The sequence below is a fragment of the Colletes latitarsis genome, chromosome 1 (assembly GCF_051014445.1).
Source record: "Colletes latitarsis isolate SP2378_abdomen chromosome 1, iyColLati1, whole genome shotgun sequence".
In the NCBI taxonomy this organism is placed as follows: domain Eukaryota; kingdom Metazoa; phylum Arthropoda; class Insecta; order Hymenoptera; family Colletidae; genus Colletes; species Colletes latitarsis.
The window spans coordinates 45716392-45730478 of NC_135134.1; the positions used below are offsets into that span (position 1 = coordinate 45716392).

Genomic DNA, 14087 nt, shown 5'->3' on the forward strand with positions numbered 1-14087 from the left:
AAAACTTGTAAAAGTAGCTTCGTGGTTGCGGATAGTGATTTTTTAAAGTACTTTTTGTCAATCACAAAAAGAGTACGTTTAACCCTTCGTTCTGTGAGTTCTTACAAGTCGCTCGATTAATTAGAAAACTATTTCTCAAAAAATCTGTTTTATTTCCGAAAGAAATATCCAAGAATCGATGAATGCAAACTAATCCTATGTTGTATACTTCTCTAATATTTTTGGAGTATTGTGTTTAGATGTAACAAGTATTATAAATAATCCTTACAGTTTAGTAGGAATTTTTCATCCCTCTATTTTTACAATATAATTGAAGGGTTGGTATTATACAGCGTATTCGGCCACCCCTGGCAAAAATTTTAATGGGAGATTCTAGAGGAAAAATAAGACGAAAATCAAGAATATCAATTTCTTGACTAAGGCTTCGTTAAAAAGTTATTAAAAAATTAAATTAAAAATTTCAAATCATTCTGAAAAAATTATTTTTGGTTGCGGGGATCAATTACAATCATTTTTGGTTAATAGACGTACCCCTGAAATTCTAGCCACTTTCGAGAAAAAAATTCGCGTAGGTATTGCAATTTTTAGACGAAATTAAAAAATTTCAAATCATACTAAAAAAATTATATTTAGTTACAGGGTTCAATTACAATCATTTTTGGTCGTTACACATACCCCCGAAATCCTAAGCATTTTCGAGAAAAAAATTGTTTACCGAAAATCTAATGTGAGGCCAGAAATGCTTCCCTGAAATTTCATGCATATCTTTAAAACGTCATAACTTTTGAACGGATTGGACGATTTTAATGTTTAAAAAAGCAAACGACGCGTATTTTAGTGTAGAATATGTAGAAATTGCAAAAATATTCGAAAAGTTGGTCCTTGACCCCGCAAAATGAGAAAAACCCCATAAAAATGGTCCAATTTTCAAACAGCCGTAACTCCTACAATTGTGAATATATTTCAATGAAACTTTTTTCTGAAGTAGAGCTCATGGGTACCTACAAAAAAGTGTTAGACAACTTTTCTGTAGGACGTCAAACAAAATTACTAAAAATGAGAAAGGAATTTTTAAGAAAAATCGACAGGGGGCAGGTGACTAAATTTTTCAGCGAAATTGAAAAGTTTCAAATCGTTCTGGAAAAATTATTTTCGGTTGCAGGGGTCAATTACAATCATTTTTGGTGAATAGACCTATCCCCGAAATCCTACTCACTTTCTAGAAAAAAATTCAGTACAGACGGAACTTTAAACGTTAATAACTTTTTAACGAAGCCTCCATCAACAAATTGGTATTCTTGATTTTCGTCTTATTTTGACCTCTAGAATCTCCCATTAAAATTTTTCCCAGGGGTGACCGAACACCCTGTATACCAGCATACTAGTCTTCTCAAAAATATGGATTGTAAAAATTTTTAGAACATCTAGTATACTTTTACTATTATATTTAAAACACTGGAAGTAATCAGAAAAATGGAATCAGTTAATTTGGAACGCACCAAACGAGTCACTATCAATCTATCAGAAGTTAAACATTACCTGTTGAGCATCGTTTTGTTCCTCTGTTGGCAGCAGCTACAAAAAAATCTTTTATTCTCATAATCAAAGAACTCTTAATGCTTACCTACGTTTTGCAATTACTGGAGCACTGAAAACCGCATAAATCCTTACGCAAGGTCGAATCTAACATTTATGCAAACCGTTTGTGTTATCTTTGCGCGGTTCATCCTTGAAGCATCCTATAAAACCACCGTACAGAACCACATTTTCATATAAAAGAGCGTAGTAGGCAATTAACGCGAAGTAAAAAAGAAAGGAACGAACTTACGCGCGTCGTCGCGCGATTCTCGTTTCTACGTGTTCGCTCTTGTAAAAATGAGATACCCACGGGTTCCCGGCGTGGCGAAGATCGACCGTGTCGTCGAATATAATTCCCACGGAATTATGCATAAAGTATTCCCCGGTCGTGTCTCCGACAATTATTCAAAAAGCGCGAGGCGAAACGGTGCGGTGGCGTCGGCGGACGTACGAGGCAGCGTGTCTGCGATGCAACAGGTGCAATGGGTGCAAGGGTGCATTTGAATAATTGGAACGAACGAGCGAATGGTCACATCGGGGTATCTCGACGGAATCGATCGTGGTCCAAGTGAATTCGCCTCGAACGCTGCGAGGAAACCGCGAGCCCCGGTGTTTTCGTCCTTTTATCGAATCGATCGAACAAGAAAAATCGTCGGTGAAATTATGACGAGCGTCTCGGAAAATTGCTGTTTCCTCCTTTCCCTCCGTGAAAAGTCAATCGAGGGAACTCGAATCACGTTAGCTCGAGCAATTGTTCGTTTTAGACGAGAGGAATCGGTGCTGTTTGTGCGGAGCGTCGTTTAAAAAATTTCAAATTATTTTCAATTACTATTATTGAAAGTACTTCTTAATAAGAAAAGTAATAAGTGATTTTTGAACCATTTAAACGATTTAATTGTGTTAAAAAGAAATTTGTTGTATCTACTTGTTAGACAGATGGGATTTACAAACGTTTAGAAACATAGTTTGTTTATATAATTTACATTACACATGAAATAATAAACGTTCGAAAATTTCTTTAATTTTAACCTTATATGAAATGTTTGTAATTTGTCTTCTTTTTAAAGAAAATATCAAATATGAGGTCGAAAACATTCTACTATATTGTATTATAGGAAGTTTATATGAAATAAATTGTGCTTTCATCCAAGAATTTTCATAATAGATATTGCATAGAAAATTTAAACGGAAAATGAGCGTGTAGCGTGGATCGTCATCTCGAATTTAATTCGTGCTAGTTATTAAAGAATTTAATAAAGTAGTAATTGACTATGTTCGTACTACTGCAGTCCTCGTATAGCTTATGTGCGAAATAAATGATTAATTACAGCAACATACATCCCCGAGGCTTTGCTCAATCTAACCAAAGTATTCCTAATGGTTGTTTTATTATTATAATAATTTGGTAACGTCAGAGTGACGTATCTTGCGTTCGTTACAAGAAACGCAAACAATGGGTGGAAAAATAGATTGAAGAAAGCCAATTGCCTCGACGAAATTTCTTTGGGTCATTTAGATCTTCTGTGGCAATAGTTGTTGACGTTGTTAATACATTTCGTTGGATGTTTCTAAAACAAACATCTGGCGCTGTTGAGGAATGTGAAAGATTGAAAGTTGCATTCGATGGAAGTTGTTGAAGAAAATGGTCGAAACTGTATCTTCAGAGCCAGGAAACATCAAGAAGAATTATTACCTCGAACGTGACTCGCAAATTTCACGGCAAAGTGCAGGTACTTGGCGTGACCGTCAAGTATTAAAGGGTTAAGCACCTGGAAAATGTAATCCTTTCGAGCAACTAATGTATGTTTTAAAGTACTACGTTTGAAAAATAATTTCTGCCTCGTATTTTTTTTCAGAGAACGTAGTTAACTGGAACAGATTAACAGTTAACGATCCTGTGGCTCTTAACCAACCAGCAGGATGATTAAGAATCACCGTTTAAATCGTAAATATAATTGAGTCCTTCGGGAGGAACGATCTTAAAAATTTAAAGTAGATTTTAAATGATGCAAAAAAGAAGAATATTCGAGTCGTTCACTTCCTTCTGCTAACAAAATTTTCTAAGGGTCGTTACCATGATTTCGATAACACGTAAACAGTTGGAGATTTATCTACAACTTCTGAAGAAGCTCCTAACTTCGTTCAAGGAAAATCTTCAACCTGAGAATGCAGAGAATGATGAAATGTTAGAGATACATTTTACAAGTTACAAAATAAAATAGAAGATAATCATAATTTCAGGTGTCAATTTTAATCATTTAGAGTGAATTCGAGCAGTTGTAATATCGCATAGCGTGTTACCTGTGTGTCTTCTACGTATCTCTAAAGTTTGATAATTTCCTGAGTTTCCAGATTGTGGATCTTCCATTCTCAGAACATCCTGTTCCGATCTCCGCCTCTCGTTAGCCTCGTTCGCCACATCGTAGAAGTCACGACTTCTCCGATAACATAAAACATTGCACTCTACAAAATTCTACGGAGAACACCGCGGGCGAGCCGGGGAACATCCTTTCGAATCGAGAGTCTCCATTGTCCCAACCCCTCAACCCGAAAGTTGACGATCCTCGCGTCGGACGCAATCATGAAACGGTTCACGATTCCATGACACCCGGCCACGATTGTTCATTCCTCGACTTTCACTTCAGCGTGTTTCGTCGATCGCGGACCGTGACTCGACTCCTCGAAAACGCGAGGACGACAGTGTCGCGCGTTCCTTCTTTTCTTTCCAATTCATCGAATCCGTACTGGCGCCATTAACGATCGCAAAGGCGACTTCTTCGATCGCGAGTAGCCGATCTTCACCCTGCAATTCACCCTCGCGTGTTATTTCTCACGGGACTAGTATTTAAGTATTTTCAATCGAGGAATTTTAATAGAAAATTTTAATTCTAGATAGGTAATAATATTATTCCGCAACTTCCCCAAAAATTATTTTAAGTTACACTTTGAACGTTCGCTTTATATTTTTAGATTATTGACTAACTTCCAAAGTTTTTTACTTAAAATTGATTTTCTTTTGTGATCGTGATTCTTTTGTATCGGAGTCCAAAGTCCCCTTTTGATATTTTTTACCAGTCTTTTATAATCACCTCACCTAACCTGGATATATAATCCCTTCCGGCTTAAGGGGGTACTCTAGTCTAGACGCCAATTTTTTCTATGTCTCTCGGAATGAAAGAAGATCTTTCGTATCAGATTCCGTCGCATACTTTTGGTCTTCATCTAAAAAATATACATAATTTCTTTTGTGTGCAATTATTTAAATTCTTAAAAATACAATCGTCTCGTTACAAACCAAAATCGTGGAAAAATATTGCACTCTGGAACCATTATAAAATAAAAAGTATCCAAGTGATCGATGGACGAAAGTTTCTTTTCTCGAGTCTAGTTTAATTACCGATTGTCAATTACTTGTACAGTTAGGTAACTGGCAGAAATTCTAAAGGAATTTTCGTCGTTTATCGGTTTACCGGTATTAGAATCCCTAGGCGCCAGTTTCTTGGCATGGTCGCGAATGCGGAAGGCAATCGGTGCCGTCACGAGCACGCATCGACTGATCATCGATCGGACTGTCGCGTGGCCAGTGAATCTTGATGATCGAACGGTGAATCGGATGTGGAGACCATGAGGTCGAATCATCAATGACGCGTTGCATTCGGAAGATCTGCCGCAGTCACGCTGCGGGATGCAGATGGCCATTGATGTCATCTTATTGGCGGAATCGCGGTCACTTTCCGGGCCGTTGTTTGGTGACGGATCGCTTCCGGTCGATAAAGGGGTTGGCACACAGGGAAAATTAAACCGAGGTTGGAATCGAGCTTAATACAGAACTACGAATTGCTACTCGTTAACGTTACTTCGAGATAATTGGAACTTGACGTCTGATGTAATTTCTGAGGCACACGAATTCGTAGAACAAGTTACAAGTTATTCGAAGTAATTATATTGCACTCAGTTTGCATATATCTTTTTTTTTTTGTATAAAAGAATTTGTTAAACTTCGATTAGATTTCGAGACCAATCTTGTGTGTTAAATACATCGTAAGCAGCCTTCGCGAAGTCCATAGACCGAGGAAAAATTACTCGACGCTGTATTTATAGTACCGCATTCCACTTAAACCAGCAGTGATATTTCTTTATTGCAGCGATAAATTGTTTTTACAGTCGATACAATGTACGTTTAAGTGCACGCGTTGTCAGTTATTGCTCTCGACGTTCTATACAGTGGGCGAAATAGATAATTAGTGTGCTTATTACCGTCTAATAACAATTTTTTATAACTATGACTGATTAAAAATTGTCTATGGCGCGCACGGAGGCATTGAATCTGCCGCGAGGCGTAATCTCTTCCGATTGGTGGAACGACATTGATGACTCCTAATTGATAGAATGTGCGTTTCCAGTACCATTCCACCAATCGGAAGCCTGGCGCTTTATGTGCGCTGTGACCTCGCGACAGATTCAATGCCCCCCCAGTGTACAACACAATGTACAAATTACTTGTAAATTGAGGATGAAATTAAATCAGTTGGTAGTAAATTTCAAAAATAGAGAGTCCTAGCGGGGAATCTATCAATTCTGTTCGAGATTCGAGAATCTTTCGACGAATGACAATTCACGAGAAAATTATTCCTGTATATTTCTTAAACAAGTCAATAATTATCCCAAATAGCTGATACTACACGAATCTCTTCGACCACTTTATAATTGAGAAGTATACACGAACAATTTTATCTTAAATTCATACGCGTCCTTTCGTAGAAGTAGGACATCTTGTACCGAGAAGTAATTCGATTGAATGTGAATCGTCTTTTTGCGAGCGTTTTCAACCGCTTTTCAATTAACTTAAATTCAATGCATCTTTTTAAAGTGGAAGGATCAGCGGTTAATTCGATTCCGCGAGAAGAGAGCGAATAAAAAGTTGAACCGAGAACCAATTCAATCACTAGAAGGTAAATTTCATGGGGGAATGATGTCGGGTTTAACAACACGGCGGGGGGTGTCTGGGCAAATAAAAGTCTACGAGTCACCACTTTCTGATGTCCAATTCTTTTCGTTCCGATCGCGAGGCGATCGACTGCGAAAGAAAACCCACCGATCGTTTCCACTTGGATCCCCCATTATCCGGGTGGAATCGGTGCGATTGTTGTGTTTGAACGAGCCTCGAATCCTTTCATGTGTCATCGCCACGAACTCGTTCGTTGCAACGACGTAAATTGACGCAAATTGTCACCGAGCCGTCGTCTATCATTCATACGCCATCTAATCGACTGTCGTCACGTTTCTACCCTGTTTTCAATTACACATCGTAATTAACCATTTCCTAGACCGAATCTTGTTCCCTATTCAGTCTTGAGCACACAATATTCTCTTCACTTTCTCGTTACTCGAAAACAACTACGAAAATGTATTCTAAAGTCTCTATAAACCGTATATTTCTTCTTCGCTCGTTTATTTTATTTAAGCAATTGAATAAAACATTCTAGCTAATATCTTCAAAACTTCTTTATTCCTAACAAGTTTTCCATTAAAGATATTCTTTAATAAATCGCCTATATTTTTTGGTTTAATTGGTCCAGCGATTTTCAGAGATTTTTACTTACATTTATTAACTATATTTACTAGATATCTGTAAACGTTTAACGCATGCATTTTATTGGTCGACCAAGCCCTAATAAACATCCAAAGCACTGAGAAAATATGAAGAAGTATGTATTGTCTTTGGCAGGCCATTTATTTTTTTAAAGTCATAAGTCAAAATGTTTTCTTAAACTATGTAGCAATCTTCGATGGCTGACTACTAGATTGCGGATCTTTATGCAAATTCATATTTTTATTAAGAGAATTAATGAAATGGGAGTTTTGTAGAGGGGTTGTCTCAACCTCTAAACATAGTAATTCATATCTTACTTGAAGTATTTCTTATATTTTCTCATATTAAGTGCAATCTGTAGTTTTTTGAAAATTTAAATTTCCCATAAATACATAAATATCCGCTGATCACTACTGTACCGTGCAGACCTGGAAAAATGATTACAGGTACAGCAAAGGGGTAACTTGTAATATTTAAAAAAATTATTAAACCATCGTAAGTTCTCTTCGATAGGCATACTTTAGTAGTTATTCCGAGTGGGCAAATTACGAGAAACCATTATAGCTATCTCCTCAGCATAGTACAATATATGTGTTGAGTGTGAAATCGTAGATATACAAAAATATTATTTTAAAGACAGAACCAAGGATTTGCAGCATCTTCGTCCTACGATTTTGCGAAACAGAGCCCCGGTTCCCTTGATTGGAAGAATCGGTTTTACGATTATTCGAGAGTCTCGATCGCGAAATAAAAATCCCGTACGAGCGTTATCGTCACCTTGATTCGAGGTTCGTTTCACGCCAGGCGGTCGTTTCTGCTTGTCGCGACAAATTGAGAGGTTCAATTAGTTCGGTGACGATCTCAGCGGCGCTCGAACGAGCTCTGGAAGCACCGACTAATTATACGAGGGAATTAAATCGACCGCGTGAAAACGTCCTCGTGGAAACGTGCGTGCGCTTTACACGTCCGCATTCTCATAACGGTCGGCCAAGCGACGTCGATTTAAATACCAGAGGGGCGGGGGAGGGCCAATTAGAGGGGTTAATTCCTGAGTGATTTATGGCCCGAGGGGAGGGGGTGAAGAGACAGAGAAACGACCTTACGCGCATCGCCTAGCCTAGAATTCTTGCTCAATCGTCCGTTCGTCGTCGACGATTATTTATTCGTGCGTTAATCGACGCGGTGTCTCGTTTCGTGGACGCTCGCGGGATCGAATCACCGGTCGACGATAATTAATACGACGTTCGACGATGCGTAAATTATCCGACGGCCTTGCCAGAAGCAGCCCATCGGTTCGTTATACTTGCTGCTCGTGAATCGTTCGCGTGCCTCGACGCTCGATCCTCGTCGATCCCCGCGAAAACGTGGAATTTTGTTTTCGAGCCTAGTGACTCAACGCTTGGCAGGTCCCAGCGACATTTTATTTTTGTGCTTTGTTTTGCTGCCGCGTGTCTTGCATAATTTCCACCCAGGAATCGAACGCTCGCGCGAACACATCGGACGGGGGCAGCTATCGTTTTGCAAATATCTGTTAAATGCATATTTGCTCACCTAGAAATTGAAATGGAACTAGATTTTCGTTGCGTTGGTACATTCGATCAGCTAATTTATGTAAATTTAAATGTTATATTCAACGATATTAATTTTACTTTCAGTGCTTTAAAATGACGGTATTATGTCTTGTATGCCAAGATTTTTCAGAATCCTTTTTTTGGGGGGAGAAATAAATTATCTGATCACTGGTTTCAAAAACATTAATTTATCTAATATTTTAGAACGTCATTTCGAGTAATCCATCGAAAAATAAAAATTAACCACTGATCACATCTATTTGTTCAGTGTTCTTTTAATATTCTATCATGGATCATTCAGACTCTGATTTCCTAACTTAATTTCGCGTACATTTCATTCAACGGTTTCGTACGATTTTTATGCAACGGCGAATAAAAGAAGTTCTTCGTTGCATTTCATTGGTATAAACCTGTCTGCCTCGTTTAAATCATTCCTGATGAATAGCCGCTGTAATTGCCGTCGAACGTTCTCGCATATCTCTCAGCATACTTACAGCAAGCCCGGCATCCTTGCTCGCATAACTGCCGCCGCGATTCATGAAATTGTTAAAGCAGCTTGCATTCCGTAGCTCCGAATTCATCGTTTTCCTCGGTGGCTCTAATTTACACGACCGCTACTCGCCTATCTTTTCCCTGAATTTATCGTGGCTAGAGCGATTGCAATGGCCAATTGGCAATTTCGTACCGCGACAAAGAGAGTTCACTTGGCTGGAGCTCAAGGGGATTCGGTGATTTTTGCGGAAAGTTCTCGAACCACATAATTTCCTCGAACCATATAATTTCTTTGACTTTAACGAAAAACTTAATTGGAAACTTCATTCGAAATAATTAGACAATTCTTGTCCTTCCGTTGGAAGCGTTTTATAATTCATATAATCGAACGTGTTCGTAGTCAAAGGTATTATTCGTAAGAACTAGAAAAATTGAAATGAGTTCGATCGACAGATAACTCAAATTTTTAATATACAACCGCATCTTAGATTCAAAATACCTTAATCCAGACGAATTAAATTTAGTCATTTCTAAATTTCAAGTGGAACGTAACTGAAATATATCAAACGTACGAACAAATTTCAACCGTAAATATTTGCCTATAAGCTACATCGAATTGCTTTTGTCAAATACTTGAAAATTTCCTGAGAATGCACGCTCTTTCTTCCGTTTCAACGGTTCGTCCGAAATCGCAACGAAAATACTTGGAAGTTTCTGGAACGAGTAGTTGAATCTCTCCGGTACTTACTAATTCGCTTAAAATTTCTCTCTGTTTGGTAAGTTTCGAGCAGTTTCACGATGGTTCCGGGCAGTTCAATTAGGGCATAATCCTGGTCCGGCTGCTCGACATAATTCTGTTCAATGCGGCGTACTTCGTTACAGTTTGTATCCACTGCAGTTTGACAAGTTGTCATTTTTCGTGACAAGCGAAATTACGCTCGACTCGTTGAACACGTCGTGTGCCTAGTAACTGGATGACCTGCTTGGTGCTTGAGCTTCCTCTGAAAGTTTTCGTTTCCTGAAACTTCCGAAATAGGGACGCGTTCGTTTCGATCTGGGATACGCGAATTGGGTCAAGGACGTCTGACGATGGATCGCGAGGTCCATCGATCATCGTAATCGGAATTTGGAATTCCCATTTTTCGTCGAAATTTTCGTGGATTTAATTTATTTTTCATTATCTGTATAAAAGAATTCTAACTTTTTTAAGAACAGAGTTGAATTTCTTTTAATAAGAAATTATTATTTCATGAACTCCGGTGAATTAATAAAAGAATTAAAAATTGTATACAGTTCGTGTATAGTTCATAGTCGCAAGAGAACAGAGAAGTTCTTTGAACGAGAAAGATAAATGGTGTCTGTTACTTTGTACGTTATTTATAGAACACGTTCAATGTCTAAGTTTCACGTGCTTCTAAATAACTTGTACTTCTACGTAAATTTAGATTGTTTCAGGGTCGTTTTATGCGAGTTCATGGAATAGTTTTCTTGGTACTGAAGCATACAGTACGTTAAGTAGAGTGTCAATTTTTCAAAATGACATTCTTCGTTTGATCATTTATCAATACGCATCACGTGTATCGTCCACGTCGAGTGTTTTTTAAAGAAAGATTCTATTTTCGACGATGATAACTTTATGGAAATATAGACAGATTGACATTTATCACCTTGAATTTATTAATTTTTCCCTATTGAGTTCATATTCTGTTCGAAGGTTAAGAACGAGATCGTTAATTTTATAAATGCAGAATGTATATATTTATGAGGAGTGACGTGAAACCTTGCGATTGAAACGTCTTTAATTAAGCAAATATTTAACTGCACAAAAAATTTATCCTCCATACTCATAACAGCAAAAGAAATACTAAATCTTAAAAGTGTAGATTGTTACTTTCAAAGAAGACTTCCAAAAAATGATGTTAACGTTGCAGGAATAATATTGCAACAGAGTAGAGTATATAAAAGTTTCACGGTTGTAAACTTGCAACGAATAAACTATTCAGAATGAATTTCTAAATGCATCGTTATACCGAAAGATTTCTCGCTGGTCATTTCTTAATTTCGACTCATGAATAACCGTCCGTTTCAATTTTAAAATGGCGATGATGTAAATAGCGTTTCGTTCGTTAGAATGAAGAGATTTAACATAAATGTCTCACTCGGTGAACACGCATTCACCAAAGTAGCTCGTTAACTTCTAAACGACCTCATTAGCATTTTCATAAGATCTTCTCGCAACATTCCGTCTCTTACGTAAGAAAAGGAAGTAATTTGGCTGATCAGATCGTTGAGCAGGGATTCGTATCATAATATTTCCTTAGTAAAATTATTGCTCTGTCGAATTATTACCCCAATAACGAGTTACATGAAAGCTACTGTTTGGCGTGAATTAATCGCGTTACAGCAATTTGCACGGAAAAGTGCCAACTTCGATCGCTCGCGGAGCCGCGTATCTATTTGTCTCTGAATTGTCCATCTTGTCACGCGAGTCTGTGAATGCGTCTTGCTTAAATATAAGATCGCGTGTGGAAGACGACGACCTTGTGTGCGAGTCGGAATGACTCGAAGGTCACGATGCACGCCCACATGGTAGCGCGTGGGGTGCCAAACCCTGATGCAGAGGGTTACGCGTCTGATACCAACGATCTCCATCGTCGTGTCGTGAGTTTATAAAGAAGGAAGATAAATATAAAACACTTTTTTCTGTCATTTCTCAATATTTCCAGGGAAACAGCGAATCACGTAGCGTTTCAAAGTTTTTTCTGCCGAAACTCGTGTCTATTGTAGCATTTGTACGCGTCTGGTTTGATTCAAAGTTGCTCGTTGCCCGAAACAATGCGCTTCGTTGGTCGCTGACGACTTGCTGGTCACGGCGGCCGCGTGTGTTGGCGCTCATATATTCCCATTTACCTTGTGGTTTCCGGCGACTGGGCGGCAGGTGCGTAAGGTCACTCGCAAGGGGGAGTGCAAGACCTTCGTACGTTGGAAATTCAATATTTCTCGAGTTATTTACGTTTGAAGCTCTTCGATACCTTTTAACAAGTTCCTCGATTAAATCAGTATCGTGGCCCAGTTCGAATTTTCTTTTTTGGAAACGATTAACCTTTTACTTAATCACTCCATAGAGATATTGTTAGCAGATGTTTTTCCTAAATAGTCCGTATCGTAAACCTCGGTTCATAGAAAGCCTTTCCAGCGGTTTTATCAGCCGCTGTTCGCGTTCGAAGCCTAGTTAGCGGAGGAAAAAAAGACATTCTAAGTCGTATTGGGTCAGACGTAATAGTCAGCCTTCATAAGGCAAAATTACTTGACGTCTACATTCTACTTACTCGTACCACTACATTCCTCGTAATCCCCCACTGTTTTTTCTCTCTCTCCTTGGAGTGCCAGCGACGAGCACTTATAAGGCAACGTTGTCAAAGGAGACGTCTCAGTTTTGGACGAGACATTCATCGATAAAAGCACGTTCTACTTAATCTTGTTTACGAGTTACGAGCTTTATGTCGGAATAATTCCACCTGACCATTTAAAGGCAGAACTGAATACCTGACGTTAGACCTTGCATTCTAATTCTGTAAACGCTTCCTCGTAGTATTTCATGCGAGAGTCGTTAGTACGCTTGGTGTTAAATTATTGAAATACGTAGAGAGTAAATTATATACAGAGATAGCAGTTGGGTAGAAATATATATTGTGGATATCGTAAAATAATATAAAGAATACTATAGGAACAAAGCATATAAAATAAAATACATAGAGAAATTGTTCAGATTGTGATATGATGGTCAGTTACTAGAACTTTTGAGATGAATTTATAAACCACCGGTCAAAAATAGCTCTATTTGTAAAAAATTAAGGGGCAAATGGGAGCAAACATCCACAAAGATTTCTAACCAGAATTATGGAATAAAAATTCAAAATAAAGAATACTTACCTTAAACAACACGATGCATTGAAAATAATAAAATAATATTCTCTTTATGACACAGAATCTTTGCCCTATTTATACGATATAACTAAAGTTTCTGTCAGTCAAGAAATTTCCTCCCCCAAAACGATCGACGTTCGTTCGTTTTACTAACACATATTCTCATCCTAATATTGTCTAACAACGTGTCTATAAATCGTATTATCGCCGATAAGCAGGTTGATTTTTTTACTTTCGTCCCTTTTCGACTGCGCGTCGCTTTGACAAGGTCTTCTCGTTACTGCTCGAACGAATTAATTCGCGCGCGATTCTGGAATTTCGTTGGTAAAGGATCGTCAACGATCCCGGAGATGTTCGACCTTAGCGAGTGGGCTGGCGGAGTGGTTCCCCCGGAAAAACAAGCCGATCGTATCGCGGAGCACGGTTGGTCCTCGAAATCGACTCGAGGAGCCGGAACTCCATGTAAATGCGATCTCACCCTCTCGTCTCGGGGAGTGGGAGGGGAGGGGGCGTTTGCCAGCTTGCCGGCACCGAGTGCACCCGCGGGAGAATGGAAACCAGCCGAGGGAAACGTTCCCTTGCAAATGGAATGCAAAATCCTGGCCGGTGCCGATGCTCGTGGGAACTTCGCTGTCCGTAAGCACGACGACGAAAGTCCCGACGAAAGGATTTCCAATCTCCTTTAATGGCGCATTAATCGCGACTCCGCTCGGGAGGACGGCGACAGACGCAACGGGGGTTGAAAAAGGACCGAGACTCGACGGGCGAGGGAGGTTCGACGCGATAACCCCCGGCTCGAAGCGGTTTTCAATCGACGACGGCGACCGATAGTCTGCAAAGTTTCTCCGAATACCGATTATCGATACTCTTGCATCCAGCGGCTTTAATGCGCGAGGATTTTCTTGCAAGGCGTTACGAAGTGGCGT

At 39.0% G+C, this 14087-nt stretch overlaps 1 protein-coding gene and 1 long non-coding RNA gene across 5 annotated transcripts in view; one reads left to right on the forward strand and one right to left on the reverse strand.

Moving 5' to 3' along the window:
* Positions 1-14087, reverse strand: part of LOC143344744 (uncharacterized) — a 462587-nt gene that overhangs the window by 360824 nt on the left and 87676 nt on the right. The window lies entirely within an intron of this gene.
* Fhos (Formin homology 2 domain containing) overlaps positions 1-14087 on the forward strand; it is a 272839-nt gene that overhangs the window by 159579 nt on the left and 99173 nt on the right. The gene's annotated exons all lie outside the window — the stretch shown is intronic.